The following is a 7,073-nucleotide window of genomic DNA, read 5'->3' on the forward strand; positions in this document are numbered from 1 at the left end:
CCTGTTGTATAACTGTAAGTGCTATTGACTTAGCTATTTCAGTGATGAGTTTATTACTAAAATTAGACTCATAAAGCCTCAGTCAACTGCTTTTCTTCTTCCTTCAACTTCATCCTCTTGTAATCATGTAGTCCTTCACATTAGAACTAATATAGCATTTTAACAATTTCTTTACCTCACTCCAGTCCACTGCCATTCAGGCTTCTTCCCACAGCTGGCTGAGGCCAAGTTCCACAAAGATGAAACTTTGAATCAATGAAAAAAAAAAATCATGTTCAGCATACCTTCCCCCAGCTTATCACGTCATTAATTAATGGGGAACTTAACAAAGAAACACTGTAATGAAGTTACAGAAAATAATTAATGCTCGCTTAAGCCTTCATTCATTTTTAGCAATTAGGATTCTTTGATTAAAAAGTGGTGTGGCTTGTCATTCACTGTGCAAAGAAGTTGGGCAATTAATTTTTTTTTAATGTCAAAAATATAGACGTTCTAGTGCGCGTGTCAAACAGCATTAATATTATGACCGTTATTACTGTTGTTGTTGTTGCCGTTTCCTTTTCAAAGAATGCTTCTAATACAGCCACAGAAAAGCTCGCCGTAAGCACAAGGAAGGACATCAAAGAGGATGTAGCAATCATGCAGATAGGCTAGAAACATGTTTCAAGCTCAGTGCGCTTCTTCAGGCACCAGGGGCGATGAAAAGGGACGCTATGAATATGTAACGAAGAAGAAGAAAATGGGCGAATGTGACGTAAACTGACCAGGAACAGATCACATGAAAATATAATTTATGTACATTCATATGATTGTGTGATATTACTTATCGTCTAACACAGTGTTTGTGAGGCTCTGGAGGAAAATGGCTAACAGCAGAAAAAGGTGAAAGACATATACAATACCAAGAAAAGAAGATGCGTCTGACATTTCGGTGCTTAACATCAAAAATCCGTTCAGCTCATTCCCTACAGCAGATCACGGTTGTAGGGGTTTGTTTATGAGCAGAATTTCAATTCTGCAAACACAAGTAGGTATTCTAGGAAGTGATTCACAAGGGTATTATTAATACTACTCTAATATTCAACAGTGCATGTTTTCAGGGCAAACATTTAATTTTACCCATAAATTGTAGGTAAGGACACCAAATAGCATGAAAACACTCTTTACCGCCTTAAGGAGGGAAGTAAAAGGTTGGTATAACATGGTGTTACAATGCTTACAAATCACTTGTAAGCTGTGAGTTTTTACCCATAAAAGCCACTGCTGAGATTGACCAATCCCTGATGTTTCTGAAGCCAGTGTCGTTTACAGTTCATAGTTTTATAAAATGTAAATACAGTACATTAACTAGTTTTTGTCAAACAGCACTTTGTTGTGTCCGATTTAGGTGAAGGAGTTTATGAAAATAAGAAAGTAAAAAATGTAGGAGGAACAGCATTTATTTGATTCAAAGCTTATGCATGTATGTGTCCTTCCACCAAAATGTTATTACTGCTCGATGTGTGAAAGGAATGCAAGCAAATGCGCTGCACACTGCATACTTTCTGGTGTACTCGTGAACAAAAGGCTTATTCAAACAGCAAAGATTCAAAAGCCTGTTCACTTTGACCGCAAACAATTTGATGCTGCTCATGCAAACACCCACACAGTCAAATTCAAATTAACAGGTGCCAATAGCCCCTCAGGCTATCTGCGGGCGTTTCAGAGTCCACCTGTGCAGAGCAGCTAGGTTGTGAACTCTACGTGACACCAACGTGTGAATGCGCCGCGGCATTCATCCCTGAATAATTTGTGGGCTGCCAGCTCAACTGGGCTAAATAGTCTCCTAGCCCTTCAGAGAGGCACTTTGCTCTGCAATCTCAACTGGTCCACATTTCATGCATCTGGGGCTGCTATGATGAAAGAAAAAAGACAGTGCGCATGTGTTTAATAAATTATACGCCGCTCTTCGGGTGTTTTCCAAACCATTTGGTTTGACTGATATATACACATATGCTGGGCTTATTCAAATATTGGTCAATGTAAACATTGCACGTATCATCAGCAGCAGGAACATCATCTGTTTATGCTCCCACTGAAAGAAAAACTTCTCTGAGTGGAATAAATGATATGCCGTTTGTAAATATTAGTCTTTGGATCCTGTATTTTGTGATTCAGACTAATAGTACATGCCTTAGGAAAAAAGACTAATATCTTGACATATACACCTCGGCTCTAAAGATTGAACTTGCTAAGGAATGTCTTTGTTTTTGAAAGAAAAAACTTTTTTTTTTTACCAATTCATATTTAATTGAACTGGTCAATCATAAATTACTTTATATTTTTAATGGAATGTCAGCATAGTAATATAAAGACCAAAATTAAGGGCTCGTTCCTGTGTTCCAGTGGCACATTGCATCAAACATTACGTTTTGATTGTAGTCTCAAAGTCCCCCCGAAATCTGTCTATAGAGTGTCCATTCAGCAAAGATACAAGCTGCATATTGTAGAACATCTTTGGATCTTTGACAACTGCTGGTCTGGAATAGCATTATCTGCTTACGCAGAAAAACAGAAGCCATTATCAAACAATTATTTTTGCCTAATGAGATATTGCTACACAAGGAAGTCTTAGTCAGAGCTTTGTGTTGCTCTGCAGAGAAAGCGATGCACACTGCTTTATAATACCTGTAGTACTTGGGTAACTTCTTGCATGGAATACCATTCATTTCTTATAGCAGCACAAGATGAACCATTACCAAAAGATTAAGGTGCCTAATGAGATATTACTCCATAGTAAAGTATAATCAGAACTGAGTTCATTTCCACCACGTAAGCCTATACATCACAAAGATGTAAAGTGTTGTTGCTTTTATACTTTGTGAATTGTAGCACATCCATTGCCGGTGTTTTCTCCACTGATATTACTGATCCATGCTTGACTAAGTAGGAACAATGGGATTATCAATTAAAAAGGGTCTCACCCACCTGTCTGGATGCCTGATCAGCCTGGGCCATCTGCAGGCTTAAGCAGTCTCACAGATAGATCTTCTGGTGAGCCAAAGCTTAGAGAAAAATGTTGGGTTCACAGCCCATTTAACACAATATTAACATAAATCATTGTGGGATAAACACCTCTACTAGGCAGAATTGCAATAGAGCTCACCAGTCTGTGGTTTCCCACTTTGCTACTTCCATATGTTTTTTTCATTTTTCTGTATTATTGATGCATTTCTGTAATTCAGAAGAAAACTTTAGTCTTTTTTTTTAGTTAATGAGCAACAATGGAGCTCAAAGTTTTGCACAACTTTTGTCTAGAACTTAACATCCAATAGAATCCACTGTTTCATTTCTTTGAGGCTTTTACTAGTAGTTTATTTCACTCGGTCGCTTTCCATTTTAGATAGCATATATAACACACATACACTTGAGCAAATGAGCACCAGTTTAATTGCTTTGAACATTATAATCAGCATTCACTATGAATGCATTTAAAAAAAAAAGAATTTAGGAAAACAGGGATCTCTTGCTAACATCATAGAGGCACCCAGCAAATGCAATTTGATGCTGTATGACCTCAAGGAATGTTAGAGATAGATGGTTTAAATACCAGGCATATATTGTGCATTTACTCCCCATAGTGTTCGAGATATTACGCATACCAAATACCCATCATGCTCAGCAGATACTGTGACATTCACTTCAGGTCATTTCAATTCTATTTTATTTCTATAGTGCCAAATCACAACAACAGTCACCTCAAGATGTTTTGTTTTGTAAGGTAAAGACGATACAGTAAAAGAGAGACAATCAGACAACCCCCTATAAGCAAGCATTTGGTGACAGTGGGAAGGAAAAACTCCCTTTTAACCCTTTAACGCACAGGTGTCGAACTCCAGGCCTCGAGGGTCGGTGTCCTGCAGGTTTTAGATGTGTCCTTGATCCAACACAACTGTCTTGAAGTTCTCCAGGCCTGGTAATGAACTAATCATGTGATTCAGGTGTGTTGACCCAGTGTGAGATCTAAAACCTGCAGGACACCGGCCCTTGAGGCCTGGACTTCAACACCCCTGCTTTAATGCAACCTGGACTAAGGACAAAAGACACACTGTGGAAGAGATCCAGAGATTAAGAAATAATTATGAATAAATGCAGAGCAGTGTTTAAAATTGCATAATGGGAAGCCCCCAGCAACCTAGACTTATTGTAGCTTAACTAAGGTGGGGTTCAGGGTCACCTGGTCCAGCCCTAACTATAAGCTTTAACACACTTATGTTTTATGGGAAAAAATAAATAAAAATAGCCTTTAAAATGTGTTTCTTAGATGAGCGCATTTTTCCAATTATGAGTGTCACAGTGCCTATAAGTCAGAAACACGTATAATCCCATCTTATCCTTCTTGTTTTTCGAGATGTAAACTTTTACATCACTCAGACTTTTACATAACTTCACTCAGATAACGGAAATGATTTTTCTGTTATCGGAGTGAAGTGTTGAATTATTCATGTCTGAGATATTGTAAATGACAATAGATTCCATAAAAGCTTGCAGGCTTGTATTGTCTTTCCAAGAAGCAAGAATAACCAAGGACAAGTCGTGCTTTTGCAGCCACTGGGCGGTCTGTGTCACGGGTGTGACAGCTACAGTGACACAGGAATGGTTTGTCCTTTCTTCCTGAGTGACAAACATGATTTAGGTTTGAATTGCAAACATGTGTGTCCTGAGGTTTGTTCTAGGCTGTTTCAGCAAGTGCCACAGAGATATACTGTTTGCATGTGGTTGGAATAAAATGGATTTGTGCATCACAGGTGTATGACACGTTTACATTTATTGAAACCATGTCTGGATGGCTGACATCATCCATCCATCCATTCAACCATCCATAAATCTTCTTTGTCATTTATCCAAGTTTGCACAGAGGCTTGATCCTCTCCCAGCTGACACAAACACATGGTGTACACCTTCTTCAATCCAGTTTTGAACATAAAGATTTAATAATATAAATTTGTGTTCTTCTTCCTGTTTTTGCGGAAGCTTTTTCCAGGAGTTCCTTCCACATTACTGGCTCAGATCTGGAGGGGGCTTGTCTATTTTTAAAAAATCTATAAAAATACCAGATTCTGTTATAGATCAGACATTGATGACTTATTCCAACAGTCCTATATTAACAGAAAGATGGATAGTGAAATACCTAGCGAGGCTAGCTACTTGTAGCTTCTCCTTCCAAATTCATTCAAGCCAATGCTATTGTGATAGGTGAGCCAACAAAATGTGTACCTTGCCTAGCACCTAATGATCCATGACATTTAAAAACGCACTACAAACAAAAGTATTGGGTCACGCCTTGAATTCTGTGTCATGCAGTCTCCTTTTACACAATTCTAAAGAGGTCACTGAATGTGGTACTGCAATAGCATGGCACCATTGCAACAAGTTTGTGAAATTACTTGCCTACTACAGATTCTATGGAAGCATTTAGGAATCGCGCCAAAAAAGCCACAGAGTGGCAGATCACATAAAGTTACACCGAGGGTTGAAATCCTGAAGTGCATAGTGCTTAAGAGTCACCCTCTCAGTAATTCCTAAGCTTTTTAAACCTCCTCTGTCATTAACATCAGCACAAAAACTGTGCACCAGGAACTTAATGGCATGGCTTTCCAAGGACAAGCAGCTCTTGTAGGTTTCCATGTAGGCTGTGTAGATATAGCTAATGCATATACATATAGATTGAGAATGTAGTTCTTATTGGCTATGTACAAATGGCATACATACTAAACAAACATATACTAAAAATAACGCAAAGATCCTTTGTCATAATATTTAAAAATCAAACAAAATGGGTTTATTACTGTAAACCAAAATAATTTCATCCTCCAGTTCAAAACAGAAAGTTTAGAGAAGGCTTTCTTTGGTGGGAGTCAGCGTTATCAGCAATAGGCAAGATGCCTGCAGGGTGAATTATAGTCTGTGAAACACCTTCATTGAAGCACACATGCTGCTTAAGTCTCTGAGCTGTTCTATCTAGTGAATTAATCACTGTTGTTGTACAACATAATACAGCTCATTCTGATGATCCCCGGCATATTTCCTCACATCATCTTCTGGACCCACCAGCTGGCCATCTATAGCTCGGTGGAACTGCCTGCCTTGCTCTAAAACACAGAAGAGGTCAATGCATTCAACTCCACAGTGTTATTATTGCTCTACCCTAAAAAAAACTTCAAATCCTGAAGCTAATTTATTCATATTCTCAATTTCTTCCTGGCCTCCCTTTGAAAACGGTGAAGGGGGCGACGACAGAACTGCCGTATTCTCCTCTTTGAAAATCTTCCATTAAAAATGAATGGTCCTCTGATTTGGTGAAAAGGAGGCTGGGATTGGGAACGTCTCCCAGACACAGATGGGCAGAGTGAATCCATAATGGGTCCAAGTTAAATATCTGCTACTCCCCCTTTTTTCTATTTTAGGCATTTCTTAGAAAGCGCATATATGCTCAGCAAAGCCTCAGTGGTTAATGGTTTAAAAACGTGGTTGCTCTAGCTTTAATTGTGGTTGGCATATAATAGAGAAGACAGCAATAGCTTATTCTTCTGTGTCCCTTCAATATTAAAAAAAATGTCCCATGACTGAGTTAACGTCAGTCAGATCAAAATCTTTTAACAACGCTTCATTTCAGCACTGTGTGACAAGCCAGCAGATCAGAGAGTGAGAATTGTCACAAGATTGTGCTTTGATTAATTCTGCTTTGTTCAAAGAGTCACATAAAAAGTTTATACTCATTCCAAATGCAGTTTTATCTCGTGGTGTGGGGGGGATGCTGAATGTGGTCAATAAAAACCAACCCTAGTAAGTTTTATTTGTGCAGTGTTTCAACTTGGCTGTAGAACTTTGGTAGTGTGTAACCTGGAGAAGATAGAATAGAATAGAATAGAATAGAATAGAATAGAATATTTTTTTAATTGTGCCACAAGGGGTAATTTGGTTGTAACAGCAGCAAGATACATATTTACGTCAAGGACAATAGTTACCAAAAACAGAGTACTGTACAGTTATTAAAATTAAATAAAATTAAATAGAGATAAGAGGCAAACCCA

This window comes from Neolamprologus multifasciatus, chromosome 13 (genome assembly GCF_963576455.1).
Source record: "Neolamprologus multifasciatus chromosome 13, fNeoMul1.2, whole genome shotgun sequence".
NCBI lineage: Eukaryota > Metazoa > Chordata > Actinopteri > Cichliformes > Cichlidae > Neolamprologus > Neolamprologus multifasciatus.